This window comes from Haemaphysalis longicornis, unplaced genomic scaffold, assembly GCF_048455015.1.
Source record: "Haemaphysalis longicornis isolate Haplotype H1 unplaced genomic scaffold, Haemaphysalis longicornis Haplotype H1 scaffold_8, whole genome shotgun sequence".
NCBI classification, from domain to species: Eukaryota; Metazoa; Arthropoda; class Arachnida; order Ixodida; family Ixodidae; genus Haemaphysalis; species Haemaphysalis longicornis.
In genome coordinates, this window is record NW_027526445.1 from 79305110 (window position 1) to 79325956 (window position 20847).

A 20847-nucleotide genomic window follows, 5' to 3' on the forward strand; every position below is an offset into this window, starting at 1 on the left:
AAGCATTTCAAAAGTAGTTTAAGAAAGCACACTAATTTTGAATACTTACCGAGGAGCTCTGAGCCAGGGATCACTCAAACAATTTAGAAAGGAACAGTTGATCATGATCCTCTTACTGATAGTGTGAAGATCGTTGGTTTCTCAGTCTTTGTGGGTTGCCAACTTCCGCGGGATACGGCTTGAAAGTACATAAAGGTGTTCGATGCTGGTAAAATAACCGAAGTACTGGACATAAGCATTTTAAGTTACTGGGGAATCAAAACGAGTGATTTGTAACAGATGCACGGCTGCGGGTCACAATCCGGGGGAAGCAGACGACAGCGGCAACAGTCCGCAAGCTGCAGTAAGAAGCCAGGTGGCGCTACTGAAACGTCTCACCGGGAAATAAACACTGGAAAACCCGCCTCGGTCGCAACAAAATCGTGTTTGATCATGAGTTCCCGTCCACTGCCCAGTTGCGCTGCATCCGGTAAGAATGTGTTTGATTTTTTTTTTTTGTCTCCTTATCATCAATGAGGCATGATAAACTAAAATACAAATAAAAAACACTGCCATGTAAATAAAACGAATACCTAAACTAACACACGCTTTAAATAAAACAAAAACACTGTCAAGCTAAAATACAAGTTTTAAGGCAATCGTCACTGACAGTTGTTCAAAAAAGTCCAACGCACAATGCCTATTCATCCGAAGATACCAGCTGCGTTGTGTCACAAGAGGGCATTGCAAGTTCTAAAAACGTTCGGTAAACAACAGCAACGGTATCGAAGCTGAGGGGGTTAAATAACAAATGTTTAAAATATTCACGAGCAATGCAAATTACTATCGCAGTGCTAGTGATGGTTCATGCGGTTTTCGTTGTATGCCGTGAAGGTGAGCAGCATTTATTCTCTATTCAAGTAACGTTATTGTGTAAAGGGTTTTGTTTAAATTTAAATAAGTGTCTCTTGTATGTTCTTGTCCTGCACCGCATTGCTGAAATATTTACTTTCCTTCTTTTTTGCGTGTTTTTGTGACGCCCGCTAATGAGAGGTCTCATTTTGCGTTGTCTTGATGTAATTATCGGCAATAACTGTTGGTAGGGACGGAACTATTAAACAAAACGTTGAGCGACTTTGAGGAGAACTAAAAAAGTTCTACATCTACAATTTATAACACCAAGAAAATACCGCTTCACTGATGCTTCAGTTTTTTAATAAGTCAGTTTGACTTTGTTCACTGTTCGGCTAAATCCCCTACCGAACCACTTCGCGAACCGTTTAAGTTCTAACGAACCTTTCCGCAACAGATACGATGAGCTAATTATCAGCGAATGAAAACAAAAGTGTTCCGCAGTGTTAACAGACCATAAAAACCCAATGCAAACAAAAATTCAAAACACTGCTTCCTCCTTCACAGTTGTGGTTTCAAAATAAAAATAATGTTAAACACTTGGCTCTGCATGGGGAGTCTATGTATTCGAGGTGAACGTACTGGCGACACCGCAGACATCGTACTCCCTTACTCACGCTGTAACCATTTGTGGAAATGTTCAAATGTAACGAAGAACGCTAGAACTTCGCCTGTGGAAGTCATCATTCGAGCAGTTGGTTAGTGCTAGTGGGAAGCTTCCTGCATTGGCGTTATTTATGAAATGGGTAAGATCTAGGAGGAATGCTAACTTCCCCAAATTAGCGCGAATATCCGCGTTAAGGGTAGGCCTCTGGTAGGTAGCAAGACTAAAAGTGGCGGATTGGTAGGTTATTCTTGCACAACTAAGGAAATTACACAGCGCACCAACGAACGAGACGGCAAAGTGCTTGTTTTGTACCACTTTATTTTGTTTTTTTTGCTTTGCGCGCTGCGTTATTGCCTCTCATTTGTTACATCTCGAATCAATGGAAACTGACAAAGTATTTAATAGCCAGTTCGAGGGATGTATCTAATTACGCAGTTCGACTTCTGAGCTGAGTTATTTTTCCGGTTAACATTTTTTTATCAGGTAATCCTAATGCCGCGTTTATAAATATGTATCCTTGATTTCTCACCTCATCTTTCATCGAAGCTCAGGTGAGTCGATTGTCGTCTCCCATGCAACAGTACGCCAAACGCGTGCTGTCGACACCGCCATTCTGTCATAAGTAGGAGGTAACGCTGTGGTATATGGTCACTTACAGGGTGTCGAACCGGTATTTTTTCGGGTTCGGTTCAGGTTCTGTTCCGGAGCACCATTCCGTTCCGGTTCGAAACGGCTCGAACCGGTTCAAACGGGTTTAAACGGGTTCGGGAAAGAAAGGCATGGGTTTTTTTGCTATTTTTTGAATGCTCGGTTTTCGTTTCTCTTTGACGTCGGTATAAAAACGAAGCCATAATATAGGTTTGGTTTGTTTGTGGAAATGTTTTGCTTTGGCCAACATAAAGAGACCCTAATCACTTTTGTCAACTTTTTTCTAAATCTTGAATGCTTGCAGACCGTAGACAACCAAAACATCATCTACTGATATTACGGGGTCGCGAAGTACCTCAGCCAAAAATTACTGCTCTATGCCATCAGAGAACTTAAAAACGTCCTCAAAATATTTATCTCTTCTTCCCGGTCTTGGCATTCTTCGGCCGCGGGAATTACGTGATTACAGGGGCGGAGCGGCTATTTGCCGGCTTTCTCTAAATTACAGCAAAGAACGCACTTGATAGCCAATTTAAAAAGAAGGTCGCAAAATCAAAGCAGAAACGAAGGCATAACCGCTGCGACGTGCAAATCACGGAGGGCCGCCCATGGTGGCAATGGCGATAGATTTCTCACCGCTTCCAGAAGCGACGTAAAGACTGAAAACGTTTAAGAAAAGTGTTCAAGAGTCCTGTTAACTGTACAATCAACTACAAAATGTTTTCTATGGTAGGTCATCGATTAAAACACTAACTGAAACAAAATAAAAGGTTCACTGGGGCACTTAAGGCTGCATATACGTGTGTAGGTGAAATCAGTAGTCTTTATGGCCGCATGTCTATTTGTATTTTTACGGTTTCATTCATTTGTAGAACCTATTTTAACTTTTCTCTTGGCACAGAAACCCACAGTTTTATATCCCGAAGTTTTCTTTAGGAAACACAAAAAAAATGGCTGAGAATTACGATACTCCCTAATGCGAAATTTGAGTGCGGCGCGAACTGCAGCTTCCTCGGAGACGGCGCATAGCTGTTGCGTCTCAGGAAGCCTATCGCGTCATCAGCGAACGCAGGACTGAGCACGCTATACTCTGTCGTTATCTCGTTGCGCGTCGCCGCCGGCGAGCTTGTCCCTTCCCCTCACACTTTCACCGTACTTTCATCCTCCACTTTCCTGCTTACGCTATCTTCGGTGGCCTTTTGGTTCTCTCGGTTACAACGAGGGCAACGCTAAGGGAGTAGGCGAAACCAAAGGAGCGGGCGTTTAAAAGCTGCGCTATAAAACGTGGCTCTACGTAGCCGTCGCTGTACTGCCTTGTGATCCACTCCCCTCGCCGACGAGTGACGGGCCGGGCCTCGTCTGCAAATGATGTATCTTTGCCATAGTCTTCTTGAAGGCAAGCGTGTAGCCTCCTGATCAGTTGGAAGCGCCCCGGTGCCTCCGACGCCTCCTCCTCTCATCTTCCTTGGTGGGGCACCCTCGCCAGAACCTTCCGGACAGCCACCCTGCATGATGTTCATTGCCCCGTCCGTCCACTAAGCAGACGACCTGTCCGTCCACCATCGTTTTTTGGTATCCTAGAGTGTCTCCGTGGAGCGGCTTCGCGCCCTTCCACCCCTCCCTCCCCACCCCCCGCCAGGTCGCCCCTCGTCTCCAAATCCCGCAACCTCGCCAGAATCTTCTGGCCGGCCGGCAGGCAGGCAGACACGTAGTTTACTGGCGAGCGGGAAGCCCCTTTTTGGGGCGAGAAACTTATCTGGGTGTCAGAGAGGCTGTACGCCCGCTGTGTATTTTGTTAACATCAGATGTCGACGCATGCACGCGCGCACGCGCACGTATTTTCGCACGGCGAGGGAAAATTTTCCCATTTAAAATTAATTGGTTGGTCTGTTACGCTTTTTACTTACCCGAGGTTTCAATGGCGCTTTAGCTTTAACACGAGATGATTAGCAATGCTAGAAGTCGAAAACTGTCCCGCGTCGGCGTCAGCCTCCACTGTAAACCGTTGCAGGTGGCGTTTAAACGGATGTCATTCTCCACACCATCCATCTGCTAACGTGCTGGTTAGAAGGAAGGCTAAGGGCTCACTGAGCAGCGATTACAACTTGCTAATGGCACTTCAGCCACAGGTGGCAGAGATTGGGTTCTAGGAAAGATAGTAACTTAGTGAGGTCGCAGGCAGTGGTAATGGCCGCTTGTAGAGAGAGAGAGAGAGAGAGAGAGAGAGAATGAACTTTAATTAAATGGAGGAAAAGTTTCAGAGAGGCGTACTCAAGGACGCCTTGAGTTCGGGCCGAGTCGACAGCCCTTTCGATCAGGCGCAGCTGATCTTCAAGGCTTGAGTTGAGCTGGCCAAGGGTCTCTCCCAAAGGTCCGTAGAAAGGTGGAGGTTTTAAGGGTGTAAGGTCTGGGGTAGATTTGTTGCAGCCACACACTAGGTGTCTCAGGGTCTCAGGCACTCCACACACCTTGGTACCCTGAGACTGCCATCTTCCTGGGCCGCGATTTTCCCGTAGGCGAAAATTGTTTTTACTTATTTTCACAATAAGCAGGCAAGTGTCGTCGTTGTTCCCGGTGTCAAACAAAATATACCACAAAATGCGACCTTTGCGTAAAGTTTGAGTGCCAACCGAGCAGCGGTTCGCTCATGACAATGTTTTTAAATGCTTTAATTATCGTCGTAACACCCCCTATATTTGTTTTTGAAAACCCATAGATGAGTATAAAATATGCGTAAGGTAATTATTTACTAACTTCAGTTCTAGATGTCACTCTTACACCAGAAACAACGTAACAGCGCAAAACGTGCATAAAGAAAGGCATTTTATAGTATTCAGGTGGTCGTCAAATAACTTTCCCGCTATTTTCTACGAAACTAAATTTCCTGATTGGTCGAGGAGACCACCGCAATTTTTTCAAGGACCCCAAAGGTACCATGGTTGGTACGAGCCTCTAGTCCACCTTAACCGACCCGCTAATTCCTCTAATCTAAATTATTAACCCTCTAATTCTACTAAATCACATTAGCTCATCCACTCATCTCGCAAATCCACTCCAGTCTACCTGCTAATCCGCATTATTCGAATTTTTTTTTCATGCTACCCTTAACTTTAAAGTAGAGAAGATTCAGGATAATACAGAAATTCGGTCACATCTACTTTGAAAGCGGAAATTAAAAAGCCCCCAATTTTATTTCATTTGTCATGCTCCCTGACAGCAGAAAGTACACAACGGCACTCTACAAGAAAACGTACCGATGACTTTGAGAACTGGGAGTGTTTGTGTCTCATCGGTGTTTTTTTATAACGGCCTATTGAAACTAAAATGAGTGGAAGATGTGGATTCATTGTTGATAATGTCTTTGGATGCCTTCAAAAGCGGGCAGGGATGCACTCAAATCAACAAGACATTAACAAGTTTACACAATAATAAACACCATGCGGATAGAAATCATGAGGCACAATCCATGATGTGCTGCTTCGGAATATACGTTATAGCTTAACATTGTCTGAATGAAAAAGCATATTGAGGGAGATAAGCAGTATCTAAAGCAAACTGATAGAATATACCGTCAACTTTACGTTTAATGATGGTTATATTAAGCAGAAAACCTGGTGGGCTATTGTGGTACTGCAGACTATGCAAAATATTTTGTGGTATTCTCGGGCGAGTGGTAAAAATATCTTCGAACACAAGGTGGGGCACCATAATCGAAAACTAGAAATTGCAGTTTTGAAGCTCCGGAACCGGTTTGGAACGGTTCCTTCAATTCGTTCCGGTTCCGGGTGAAAATTCGGGTTCAGTTCAGGTTTCCGCTTCGGTTCCGGTTCCGGTTCGACACCCTGGTCACTTATGACTCGCAGGTGCTGTGACTACTGAGCCCTCTTTCCGGTCGGTTTCAACTCACCTTTTCATGCAGACACCCTCGATCGTGCGTTCAAACCGAATCGCACTCAGTCATGGTTAATTAGCTAATGAACATTCAAGCACCCTGTACACATGTGCTCGCCTTTGAACACTTGATGGGACAATAACCGCTCATCACCAGCAGCATTGTGAGACAAATCTTATTCTCCATACAAAAAACGAGATACAAGATTGCTGCCTGCTAATTGGTCCACTTTTACGAATACGATGGCCAAGGTAGCGTCTAAGGCAAACATGACAGTGAACGATGTAAAAAGAAATGCAATTAAGGTAGACACCGCTACAGAAAGCACATATACTCCATTCCGGCAAATGTGTCAGCTACGATTGTAACAACGTTCTTCATAAAAAATACCCGTCACACCATTGAAACTACGCACGAAAATACTTTGATTACAATTAGATCGCAAAATCATAGTTGAAGACGGTACTATATATATATATATATATATATATATATATATATATATATATAAATCTAGAAAAAGATAAACCCACAAAGCGCGCAGAAATAGTATAAGTAAAGAGTCGGATACACAGCAAGAACAATAACAAACAATGTTTACTTACGTAGCGGCAACGGGACTTGCCTTCATCAGAGTAAAGTTACATGATTTTGCTGTCGCAAACATTTTGAACACATTTCTTATATAGGTTTGCATAAAACTGTGAGAAAGAGCGGAAAATGTTTCGGAAATGGGGAGTGTGCATACAGTCAGGCTACGCCTATGTTACAACATCAACAAACAAACAAGAAAAATGAAAAAATAAAAACGGGGGGGAGCGAGAGAGCGAAAAAGGGGTCGTGTTAACAATGCAGCGTTCAAGGTTGCACCATGACGGGTCAACGTATGCCGCGCGGGCTGCAAGTTCAGACAATGGGGGAAACTGGACAACTGCGGTTTGAAAAGAAAGGGAAGAGTATACACTGAGGTATTCAGTGACTGCTGAGACTGGTTCGGGGGGAAGCGAAGATGGGTGTGCCCCCCGCTGGTCAAGAGAACAGATAGGGGGCACAAAAGAGCATTTCACAGAAGCTAGCAATTTAACAGGAAATAGGTAGGGTCACAAAAGGTTAAACATGAATAGATCACAAAGAGATCACAAACAATGCTCAACAATGCCATTTGTCCTGGGGAGGGAGGCCTCGTTCCCACCATCACTTAAGAATGTTTAACTCTTTGTGATCTATTCATGTTTAACCTTTTGTGACCCTACCTATTTCATGTTAAATTGCTAGCTTCTGTGAAATGCTCTTTTGTGCCCCCTATCTGTTCTCTTGACCAGCGGGGGGCACACCCATCTTCGCTTCCCCCCGAACCAGTCTCAGCAGTCACTGAATACCTCAGTGTATACTCTTCCCTTTCTTTTCAAACCGCAGTTGTCCAGTTTCCCCCATTGTCTGAACTTGCAGCCCGCGCGGCATACGTTGACCCGTCATGGTGCAACCTTGAACGCTGCATTGTTAACACGACCCCTTTTTCGCTCTCTCGCTCCCCCCCGTTTTTATTTTTTTATTTTTCTTGTTTGTTTGTTGATGTTGTAACATAGGCGTAGCCTGACTGTATGCACACTCCCCATTTCCGAAACATTTTCCGCTCTTTCTCACAGTTTTATGCAAACCTATATAAGAAATGTGTTCAAAATGTTTGCGACAGCAAAATCATGGAACTTTACTCTGATGAAGGCAAGTCCCGTTGCCGCTACGTAAGTAAACATTGTTTGTTATTGTTCTTGCTGTGTATCCGACTCTTTACTTATACTATATAAATATATATATATATATATATAACCGAAGAATAGCTCTAGCAATCAATTACAGCGTATTATAGTTTTTTCTGCTATCCAGAAATTGGACACACACGGTCACCGTATGGTTTATTTGATTTGTTGTCTAAAATGCACAATACAAACATAGCTTTCACTAATTCATATCAATGTACTTTTAAAACGAAACGAAAGAAAAATTAAAGATACAACAGCAGTAGTTTTGGGACATGTTTGTTTACATTTCAATGCCGCTAAATTATAGACAGTCCTGCAGTCTCATCATAGCTCCCTAAGGGTTCTGAAATTAGGTAGAGCTACTGTTTTGCACTTTTCTTGCAAAAACCTGAATTGCTTCCTAAGAGCGTTCTGTTTCGACATCACTGTTGGAAATACGTGTGGCGTGTAAATCAATTGTTCTGTCTATCAAAAGAATCGTTTTAACCTGTTTTAACCTATCTAAACTTGCATGAAACTACAGCGTTACGGACACAGCCCTTGAAGTAACACGCTACCTTTTAGGAGCACCTTCCACATACGGTTAAACCGATCGCCAAAACGAAACGACCAGCTTTCACAACAGAAAATATCTAGAGTATATAAAAGGGACCTTTTGCTTTCGATAAGTTCGTATAACTGCAAGGCTGTTTATAAAATACATGCCTATAATCAAGATATGAAAATTTGTATATTTGGAAAAGGCCATCAGAAAAAAACCAACTGCGTCATTTCAGGCTAATAAAATTTTATACTGTTGGATTGTCAAAAAAAACTGTGAAGCCGTTAACATCTAAGCACTGATACGGGAAATGCCATCCCGTCCAGAATAATTCCTTTCAGCAAACTGAATATTATTTATGTAGATATGATGCATGAATAAAATTTATATTCAGTAACTATAACCGTCTTACAGACGAAGCTACCACACTCCATTTATGTAAAAGTTTGAAAAATCGTGGGACAAATTCAAATTCAACACAAACGACATGTTCACAGTTATGGAAATTTCCTCTACATAATTCTGTATTTTTTTTGGCGTTAGCGCCTGCTGACCAATTCATTTCATTTTATACATCAATTTTGACGTACTAACTTAAGTTTCCTTTAAACGGCATATTCGAGGAGGCTTCCCGACAAGCCCTGCGAATCGATCAGACGAGAAACTGCCCTTCTCAAAGTGGACACCTTGCAGAGAAACATATATTCGCGTGATTGCAGTGCTTGCTATAATGACATCCATAGCTAGTGGGAGCAAAATTACAAAAGCCTCTTTTTCATTTCAGGAAAAATTACGTCCGAAACGAGTAGGTTTCCCGCATGGATAAAGCAACTGTACTGCCCGGAAATCACTGCCGATTGATGGAATACATGCCACTAAAAATGTTCCCGTGAATTATAAGAAAAATAACTTTGCCCTGGTGACAATCGCCATAACACAGCTGCTGTTCCTTACCGAGTCAAAACTTGCCGAAAATTTGTTTATGACCCTAGTTGCATACGCTCGGATCCCAAACATAGCGAAGTATAAATCTTCAGGCACCGAACATAAGCAATTTGCGTCTTTATTAATTATTAGGAGGAGCAGGAAATCCCAAAAACGATATTGCGCAATGTTACTATGCCAAGCCCAGCAATTTACGTGGAGAGAGTAAAAAGGTTATGTAAAATCGTTTTATGTAAAACGTTTTCCTACGCTTTTAGAAATCTGGTTCTTCGGTAAACTCTCCGAGTGGTACCAGCTAAAAAAATTCTTTTTTACAGCTTTTTTAAGGTTTACAATGAACAAATTGTTACCGGTGCGAAAGAAGCCCCGCATTTCCATTTTGTAATAAGGTTCATGCGGATAGCTCCTGTGCCGATCTTTAATGTAAATGGCATTATGCTTTGACCCCATCGTGGTCCAAGAAACACACGTTTGTTTTATTTCGCGAATGAGAATTTTTTCTCGATCACTGCCTGCAATGAAATTTGAAGAACGAGCTTTACTCAAGTGGAAAAGCAAGGGGCTGTCTTTTTACCGCCCGTAGAAATCCATGTAATCAGCACGTGACAATTCTACAATATTTGCGACTTTTTAGTGAACTGTAATTTGGGAAATAACTAAAACTCTGAGTAATGTTGGATCCATTTTGGCGGCTATCTGTCATATAAATATTTTCAGCATATTTTCAACAAAAGAAGACTTCGATTTACTCTTTGAATGATACTCCCTTCGAGGCTGAACGTGCTTCACGGGGCAACCCTCGATGACGGAAAGCCACCTGATCCAGATACAGCTTACGACAATCCCGTAATATCGGCTTCATCTCTAGCAGAAATACATTGCTGCGAATACATGTTTATCGTAGGGAAATAGAAGCCGTCTTATATGTGGTGTCAATATGGGAAGAGGGCGGAGGCCATATCAAATCACGGACGCCAAATGCAGGTTAAAAAAAGAAAAGAAAGAAAAATAGAGAAGTCTCCTTTCTACATATCTCTCTCTGTCTTTTCTTTCTTTCTTCCTGTATTTCCTGTAATAACTGAATTTCGTGTCGTTCATTGTATATTTCTGTATTTTTTTTTAAACTCCGGTACCTCGCCATCTGCGCGCAACAGACCCATTTTCAACAAAAATTACACCATCTTCCCGTGGGCAACCCTGATGAGGATGCGAAGCATCGTGGCGGTTCTGTGTGGTTCCATTGTGTGCCGTTATGTTGAGTGATCTGGTTTTTACTAGCGCCAGAGGGAATTCCGCGTCCGGGTCCACACCGGTGGCAAAGGCACGCAAGTGCTGTTGTGTTACGGTGAGTAGGCGGTGGTTCTCGAGGCGCCGAAACTTGTCCATCATGTTCATGTCGATGTTGTCTCTGTGGTAGAATCGGTAGTCTCCGTGGTAGAATCGGTAGTCTCCGTCAGCTTTGGTGAGGTAAAGGTTGTTGACATTGGTGCACCGGCTGAGAGCAATGTGCACGCCCTCCTCTTCGCAGCTTTGTCTTCTCGTTCTTCTTCTTCTTGGGCGGTTCCCCTACGGAAAGATGAACGCGAACCTCCGCCGCCTATATACACACCACGCGCGTTCAAGGGAGAGGATTACGGGGGAGGGACGCGCATGCGCACACTTCCGTACACAAGCGCGCGAACTTTCCACGCACCCACCACGCCGTTATCACGTGTACACGCCCTGCCGCCGTTACTGTTGAGCGCGACGCAGCGCCCGCGTAGCGACGAGGCATGCGCGCACAGACGCGCTCCCCCCGCACCGCCACAGCTGTTGTTGCGAGCGACGGAGCGCACGGGGTACACGCGCTCCTCCCGCACCGCCGCACCTGTTGTTGAGAGCGAGGAGGGTACGGGGGAGAGACGCGCACCTGCGCCTCGACGCGACGCGCATGCGCAGGGAGCGTGTGGACGGCACCGACAACATCGACGAGTGATATAGCAAGCCTAAGAAATGCTCCGCATTTAAAAAAACAAAACGTTTGCACCAACGAATGAAAAACACTTCTTAAGGATTGTTATTTTGTATTAAGATGTTACAGGTTGCGTGCTTTTATGTTGCGTAGATGGTGTGTTTACTAAGAGGCGCATTTTACACATTTCATTTCTCCAGAACGCTCCAAGAAGCCGAAGTTTTGTTACTTGGGAAAAAGTGCTGGATATGGCCAACGGAAAATTCCTCGTTACGCCTACGACTATTTACAGGATCTTTGCGAGCAATTTTACTACCGTGGATACGGCGGCAACAGTAACCGATTTAGGACATGTTGGCTTTGCTTGCTTACCTGTCGTGGTATGTATTCCATGTTCAAAATGCTTCGTTTCGTAAGAGAGCATGACCATGCTGCGATTTACGGTTCATAGAGAACGTAAAAGAAGAATGGCGAAGCAACTTTTGTGTATGCTACAAAACATAATCCACGCTTTTAAACAGCCACCATGGCTGCACACACAAGATATATCGCCTCAAGAACTGCCTGTGGGTAGATAAATGTTCCTGAAAGTTTGTTTAGGCACTATGATATGTTCCTTTGCGATGTGCGGTGGGGCTTCCCTTCTGCAATAGGTCAGGACAGCAGCACCACCCCATGTCATTGTGGTTTAAGAGAAAAATTGGGGTAACAAAATTGCTTATGAGGTAATTTTTATAGGGTGGACCACACTAATTTCTTTTCATTTAACTTGTAGTTGCGAATTCGTCTCCTACTAATAATCATGGCGAACTTTCTTAGGGCCAATCAGAACTTTACATACTGTGCTTCACACCGTCTTTGGGGCTGACGTGCATCTCTTGTTTGCGCGTGTGAAATTCAACACGTTTTGCATTACTCACAGGGCAAGCCAACAGCTAAGATCACGCAGAGAACGAAGTATATCAAATTTTCCGGCATATTTCCTATTCTGTTTTTAGTTCAATATCGTTGACAACGCCTGTGCTGAGTTTTAACAAAATGCTGGAAACTGAGTATAACCGTGAGCTTTTTCACTGCTTCAGGGTGACAGCAGTAGATAGGACCAACAAAAGCAATGTGTGTGAAATTAAAATGCTGTGCGGGTTGCTACGTACGTGATTTAAGTTCCCAAAGAATTCTCGGGCAAGGAATAGAAAGTGTAACAATACATAGCGCTAACGAAGACGTGTGTTTGTCTTGAATAAACATAACGTTGAGGAAGCAAAATTAATAATTTAAAGTGAAAAAGTGCTCATGCCGAGTTCGTAGTGACAATTTTAGTGAAAAAAACTGTGCTGGCACGCTGCAGGGTAAGCCTGACAACAGTGGCGCTATCATGAACGTGTTTCGTTAGTTGTGGCGGAATTAGAGATTTTGAAAACGTAACACCGTGAAAATATGTGTAAAAGCCCTCACACCTATACCATTTTGCATATATACAAAGTTAGTTTTCATTGATAAAGATACCAATTGATTTATCTGGCGGAAGGTGAGTTATTTCGCTTGTGGAATGCGTGGGCTTCATGGATTTATTTAGTGTGTAAAATCTAGCATTGAACAAAAGAGAAACTAAAGGGCACAGACAAGAATACTGAATGTGTATCTTGCTTCCGTGGCTCCAAAGAGTACCTAGAAGCGACGATATCTTTGTTGCCTCTCCAGCTTACTTGTTTTCCTGTTTTCCCTATACCTCCTCTCACGCTAGTTTCTTCTTCTCCCTTAGAAGAAATGAACGCAAAAAACATTTTCTCAATTATGTTAAGTTTTGCTGCTTTGGCAATCTCACCATTATGTTTTGATACCTTTTGTTTGTAGTTTTCTTGGAACACATGAAACAGGCACCCAGTTCCGTGTCTAGCAATATGTGTCTACTTTATTAGGCGCTTCACGTTTATTCTCCCGATCACCCAAATTTTACATCTCTTTATTTAAAAAAACGCTTGCTTATTTCAGTTGCCGAATAACACTTTGGCTAAGATATAATTACAATTACGTTTCTAGTATTGTTGTGTTTGAGACGCTTGATACAGGCTTTGGTATTATTGCAGCCTTTTGTTCGTGTATTTTTTTGTTCAAGCATTTGCTTACACTTTGCCTTGGCGGTTGGATAAAATGAAATACAGCATGGCCGAATACAGCATTCTCAGTTAAGTCGTTCCACAACAAATAGTGTGTTGAAAATACCATAAAAAGGATATTACCGCAATTCATGGCTGGGCATATCCAGACTCGATTACCCGCTCTGTGGCTCGCGTAATGACTGCAGATGCTTGGCCTCTCTAAGAAAGGGTAGCACTACTGACCCTCAATCTTTACACCCTGACAAAACCTGCTTTACTCAGGATAGATATTTAAAAAAAATGACGTTGTATGGTCCGTTAAAAACTTGTTAACACAAAATATTTCTAACAAATGAAAGGGCGAGTAGGTGTATTGACGACGTGCACTGCCCTACGACTTGGCATTAGCTGTGCCGTATACAGGCTTAACAAGAATCTGGTCATTACACAACCATTTTCTTTATGATGGAAGTATTCTATATGAGTTGAAAAGACCCCGAACAGAATAGCGAGAAGTGTAAACTCGGGACAGATTAGTAAATAAAAGTATAAAGAGGGTATGTGTACTTATTATTCACCTTGTAAGGTAAGTTCGGCAATTGCCACAGACTAAACACCAATTGCTAATGAACCGGCTTTATGGAGAGCAGTCAGAAGAGACAATTATACAATTGGAAACAAAGATAATATGAATGCGTGAGCATTACAAATTAATTAATTTTGCACCATCACAATCAGGCTGTTGTAAAAAATGCGGGACTAAGCTTTTTTGATGAAAGCATGCGGAAATTGGTACTCTGAATTTCCGACTTTATAGTGGCACAGAGAGGCTATGAAATGCCCACATGAAATAGCCTGACATGTCGGTTGATAAAGGAATCAAGAGGTTTGGTAGCTGTCTTCAAGCACAAATTACACAAATTTATTAGGAACAAAACGAACAAAACCGAATTATAAAAATTTGCGTGGTCGTGCAGCCATATCTCGTTCAGTCCCCGAAAAATCTTCATTAATATGAATAGTCCTTATAACGAATCAAGGGAATGAACATAAACCACAAGAAATAATTGTCGAAGGGTAATGCTCCTTCACCTGGGTTTTTGTACGAAGACATCTAAGAGCTTCAAAGAGCGCCGCGAGTGGAAGGATATCTATAGCATTGTAGTGTTCCATACCAGAGATTTTACGGAATTTGACATATGCTGAAGGCATCTCCCTTTTGAATTGGCATATTTCCTTTCTTAGGTCAGGGAAATATTGTTTCGTTTGCGCCTAACACAAGACATTGCCGTCGCTGAACTGACCTGAGAAGCGTAGAGACTTGTTATTTATCCGCAGCCAATATTGTCAGGAACTAATATCGCCGTGGTATTTTTTCTTGACCTTTAGGACTAGCCTGTTCACCCGTATGCCGCTCCGTGGATTCTTATTGGGTTTCACCCTGCCATGAATACCCAACAGTGTTAGCTAAACACCAATATTTTCGAGCTAACTCAATGGTGCTGGAAGGAACAGTGTTCAGACATAAATGCATGCTTCGAGTTTATATGTTTCGCCCAACAATACAACCGTCAATAGCTTCGCCCAACAGCTCTGGTGGCCACCATTCAGTTGATCCATTTTCTTGATGTGTGGATCCGTGTTTACTATAAGGAGACAAAATGCCTGCATTTACCCATTTCTGCCGTAAAATACACGTCCATGGTCCTAACTACGGGTTCCTGTTTAAATCGGGCAGAAATACATGGAGAGAGACTAGTCGCCAACAATTTCGTCCATTCGCGGGAGGTCTCAATTATTGGCTTTTAAGAACCCAAACAAAACTGCAACGCAGGTGTTAATGAAGGGGTGTCACATTATGTTCCTGCTAATTTCCTCCGGTTCTTGGCGATGACTGGGCGAATACGTGCCAAGTCATGTTAATAGTGCAAAGGTGATAGACGCAAAGATAAATAACAAATCTGATCTTAGTTACTTCGTTCTGTCTTTATGCCCAAAAAGGCAGGGTTATTGAGACGTACTAAGCCCGCACAAGTAATGTCCCCAGCGTAATTGAAGAAGATTCACGAATGGAATCGCAAACAAGGGATTCTAAAGCTGCCTTCTCTGCTTAAGAAAGCTCGCAGGAAAATGTCCGGTCAGCGTAACCTAAAGAAACAATAGAAAACACTGGAAAACGTGGTATTAATAAATTAATGAAGCATAATGTCCAATTTGACACACAATTGCGCAATCTGTGCACGAATTCACGAATGCACTTCTTTTTACTCAAACTAGTGCCCTCCATGTGCAAACTCAATGTTTGTCTCTTCATTTTATTTACCATCTGCTCACTACACCAGTTATCTTCCCAACTCTAGTCGCGAGGGTCGAGGTTTTTTTAGTGCTCAACCCTTCGGTCTCTATGCGAAACCTGATACACATGTTCGTGAAAAAATTACTAAATTAGCCTTTAAATGCTCATTGCACTTATACACTCAGTACACCGTAAATACTCTCTAGACTCAGCGCTAATCCAAGGTCTACCGGAACAACAGCGCGAGAAGACCATGGCAACGGCGGGACAAAAAGGCAGTCAAAGGATTCCAAACACCATAATTTGCGACGCTTACCAGATTTTTTCCCTTTATCAAGGCTTGGCTGAAATAACAGCAAAGCGATAGTATTGCTTAGGTACGAGGTTTGAATATAGCAAATTGAAAACGAGAAAATATCTTACGCTATGCGTTTACAGTGGGACAGTAATGGCACTTAGAACAGGAAGTTTGTGTTGTTTGATACGTTACAGCCTTTTGGGTCTTGTTAACTGTTCAGGCTTTGGATATGGCATTTTTGCAAACACTTGTTTGAGCTTAGGTGGCTTAACATACTAACACCGTGGGTGAGAGTTGACGCCACCAGTGTAAAGAAATATCTTAACGATCTACTGCAATTGATGGCCATTCGGTATTTTCAGTTTATAGTCAGGAGATATGTATCAGGGACATACAGGTTTACGTTTTGTGAATATTATGTTTCGTACAAATTCAGAATTAGGATATTGACAGTCGGCAGGTCATTTATTAAACAAATGCCAGCTAGGACCTCAACTCCTAATCACTACAAACATCAGTACGGGCAATCTTCCTCGTGACTTGCAAGCACAATTTCCACCCTAGAAAATTTGTTTCATTTATTCTTACACGTGTTCGGCGAGTACTGGTTAAATGTCCGTGTTTGTCAAGAAAACGCTTGGCCGTTCTTTTAATATAGTTTGTTCTCAGGTACCCCCAGAACAACAATTAAAAACGTAATTGTTACTGTTGTTATACTTTATTTTTCTTGGCAGACTAGCTTGTGAGTGGTGCATGTTTTTGGTACGATATAACTGACAAGTTTTTCAATCCACTTCCTGAGCAGAGGTAGGAAAGTTGCTCTATGCGTTACTTTCGACGGCGATGTGGCACTCTACTTTTGACTGAAGCAACCAAATAAGGTCGGCGTTTTTGGTGTCGGTATTCAATAATAAGTATATCCGAGTGGTTCCCGTTGTCCACAGGTGACGTCTCCATCTGGTAATCTGGCATGCAACGCCCGTACGTGTCTTCTAGCGCCTCGTGGTTGCGAGAGCAATTTTTTGCGCTTTCCGCAAAGCACGTGGCGTTCCTGCCATAATAGCAACAAGGGCCAGCAATAGCACTCATCAATGCCTATTTGTGGGCTCTGTAGAGCCTAGACCGATGTAGTTATGCAAGAGCAAATCTCCCGTGCGCTAAAAGTTTAGGTAGTGCCTAAAGTGGAGTAATTTTTTATACCGCTCTGGAGAGATATTTTTGTACTCCATTTAAATGTAAGGTTGCACAATACATCGCAGCTCATTTGACGTCGAAGATTGTGGAGTTGAGTAGTCACAAATAACGCGAAAGGGGCCCGCTGCAATTTGTGAATAGCGAAACTTCATTTTGGCGCGATCTCCGCTATTCGTAACAATGGCGCAATTTGAAAACAGATAGCTTCCGTGGCTAAACTTTCAGGTCGTCTCCGGGAACATTTTCGCCAAAGGATGCACGAAAAGGGAGAAACACTTTTTCTGTTTGCTTTTCTGCGTTTTTTCTCTCTGTTTTTGTTGATTTCTGGCTGTTGTTCTAACTTGAGGCCTCTTAATAGATTGTGCAAGACCAAGTTGATTAGTTTTTACAAGAGAACTCCTTTAATAGTCTGTATGGTTCGCTAGGGTGTGATCTTTTCATTGGTCTGTGCGATGATTTTCCGTTTACCCAGACTCTCGCACTGTATCACATCATTTATCTCCATAGAAGCTCACGCTATCTCAGATTAGTTCTTTTCTTATCCGGTTGATACCACATTTCTCTAAACCGTGACCTGCTTTATTGTTGACAAACGTCTCATTGTGGTGCGTGTCCTTGCCTAAGCATGGCAGTAAATATTTTAAGCCTATACATTTGTGAAGTGTTCAGATTTATATACGTAATTACTGTACCCCCTTTTTTTTGCTGTCGTTGGGCACTCGATCAGAAAGCGAGTTTTGCGAGATTATCCCGCAACATACGGTGGTTGGACTTTATTACAGTCACCTATAACAATGAGAACGAATCTCCGAAAAACTAACGGTATCCCCACAAGGTTGCGTAGCTCGATTTGGATGTATATAATCATTTTCGTGACACAAGGCTGTTATTAAACCGTACCTCTGAACAGCAAACGGTAGATGAAGTAAGGACTGTACAAGGAAGGTACGAATGTCATTATCTTCGACAGAACTGTGTCTGTCTGGGTTAAACTTGAGGAAGATCAAATGCACCAACCAAGGCCGTTTATTGAAAGTGGCCTACTGAGCCTACTGGGCTCCTTCATTAGGGGTTACTTAGTATGACAAGAAGCAGCAGTTATATAAGTTGCCTTCTTTTGCTGCTTACTCGTACCTTGCCCTTGCTCGTCGGTGGGCGAGGCGTACATGGGGAGGAGAGCGCTATGAGGGGTCTTTTCAGGCGTCCCCGAGTTTCTTGTATGCACCATTACTCATAGAGTACACTTTCTGAGTTATTGATTTTGTTGCCAGTAACTTGTGCGCAGTAAAAGTTAATCCTGAGGTCAGCTTTTTCGCAGTGTTCAGCCAAGGCACTGCGCTGGTTGTCCAACTTGTAAACGTCCGACACCCGTCGGACACTCAGCGCAGTGCATTTGCCGAACACTGCGAGAAATCTTGGTGGAAAGCAAAAGCACTCAAAAAACGGGGACGAAGGAAGACGTAGACAGCACGACGCTTACTCGAAACTATCGTTTATTGAAAAACATACACGTGGTCGGGTTCCCTCCCCCATTATACACACCTTGACAAGACTTAATTGCGGTCGAGGCACATGCGGCAGAAAAAGTTATAGATACAACACACGCCATACTTATAGTACGCAAAAACCTGAAACAGCGCCACAACCTTACCTAAACCAATGAACACATGAACACATGAATATGAACACATACCAACTAGCACATCTTTCCGTTTTTCTGCACTGCGAGAAAGCTGGCCAAAGGATTAAGTTGGACTGCGCGTAGGTGATTGGCACAGAAGCGAGTTATTCACAAGTGATACCCCTTGAGTCCTGGAACATACAAGTGAACTGGGAAGGCCTGCAAAGATCCCTCTTAGCCCTCCCCGCCATCTACGCCCTCGGCCCTCGACACGCAAGGACAAGCAGCGAACGAAATGAAAACGAAGACAACTGATATAACTGTTGTTTCTTGTCATACACCGGCACCTCTGATATAGGTTCCGAGTAGGCTCCCAATCGTTGAGACCGGTTTCAATAAATGCACTTGGTTGGTGTATTTGCTTGTATCTATGAGAAGGAAAGGACATGGGAAAGGAATATTTGATTGAGTCGCCAGGAATACCAACCACCTGGTTATACCAGCAAAGACCACATCATAGGCCCCGCCTGCAATATGAGGGCGTCAAACGTGTATACTTTGGCTGATGGGGGATCATAAATCTTTAATCAACAAATCTCGTGCCTTACCTATGCCAACCACGGCTTCCGCTTTGGGACAAAGTTGGACCAACTCCTACTCTGAATAAACACAGAAGCCTAATGATATCCTTACTACAGTTAGCAGAAAAAAACTGTTTCTTTAGGTTTTGGGGAACAGGTTGAAACAATCATATAGCGGATAGCTTTCCTTTCAAGTCATTTGTGTCTCATTGATATACTGTGTTGTGTTGAGTTAGATAGAATAAAGGGGACAAAGTTTGTTCACGCCGTGTTCGTTCATGGAGCAGTGCAATATTTAAATACAAGTACAAACTTTGATTCGACATTACTGGCTACAGAGAAAGTGTGGGATTTAAAATTAAGTACTCCCACAGAAGACGTGCTTAAGTGTTTTGTTTTACTTTTCCAATAGTTAATCCAAGGTTGTGAACACTTTTTTGTTCTCCAGGTGATCCAAGGACTAGAGGACGGTGTAAAAACCTCAGGGAAGTGTATGGAACGGTTCAATAAATCTGCTCTTTAAACAGTGTTTCTGATTGTGAAGCTGCAGAAACTTTTGCCTGAAAAACAAATTTTTTCGTTTTTCTCGGCATATTGCTCTTCACATATTCTCCAGCCATCACAACACGGTAAAAACGATTGAAAAGATTGAAACTGTTTTGTGAACTCTTTTAATTTTTTCTTATAGTGCATGCAGACATTTAGCAAACTCTTTTTCGTATACGTGCACAAATTCCGCGACTATTCTATAATTAAAGCTTACAAAAGAGTGCCAGCCTAACATTGGACTCCAATACCAAATCTGCCGGTCTTGCGTACCTCGGTGGATGACTACTAGATCTCGGCTCATATACGATAACATTATCATAGTAGACGAACAAATTTTATTTTATTCTCTATTTTTTTCACTGAAGCAAACGCTGCATTGCAGAAATGAACATCATGATTTTTCAGAGCTGTAGAGCCTAATTCACTTTCACGTACGTTTAAATTTGTAAATCGAACCACCTTAGAAATTCACCGTTGCACAAATAAATCCGCAATAAAACACACTGGAAGAAAAATACCCGGCTATCACAATATTACGATACCTGGGGAAAGGCGAAGCATGCAGTGTATTAGTGCATTCAACGATTGCCTATTTCTCTCTCTTGCCACACAGCGCGCGCTGACTGGATACCGGAGAAGCCCCTGTGGTGGGAGCAATCGCGCGATTGCTTGTGCGGTGGCGCCCTCTCTTGCGTTTAACCAGAAGTAACCAATTAAATTAGACAGAGTGGCAGAAAGTTTTCCTTGTGTCACGCGCCGCAGCATGCTCAGAACTATGGTTTAGAGGAGAAAACCTGACGTGTTAAACCAATTTCACCGCAACAATTAATTTTTTTATATAATGCGATCAAATCGTGATTATTCCTGTACATGAAAATTGTTGAAATTTTGTTTGTTCGTTTGAACCAGTTTTATCTGTTATACGTACTCTTTTTCACTACAGCTAATTTTCCTGACGATATGAGACAACGACA

At 42.6% G+C, this 20847-nt stretch overlaps 1 long non-coding RNA gene across 1 annotated transcript; it reads left to right on the top strand.

Annotated features, from left to right (window-relative positions):
* Positions 1 to 722: 722 nt before the first annotated feature.
* Positions 723 to 19884, top strand: LOC144149434 (uncharacterized). The gene is made up of 3 exons (XR_013318305.1): positions 723 to 873; positions 11436 to 11615; positions 19773 to 19884. It is a non-coding gene; the product is annotated as an uncharacterized LOC144149434 (long non-coding RNA).
* The last annotated feature ends 963 nt before the right edge of the window (positions 19885 to 20847 follow it).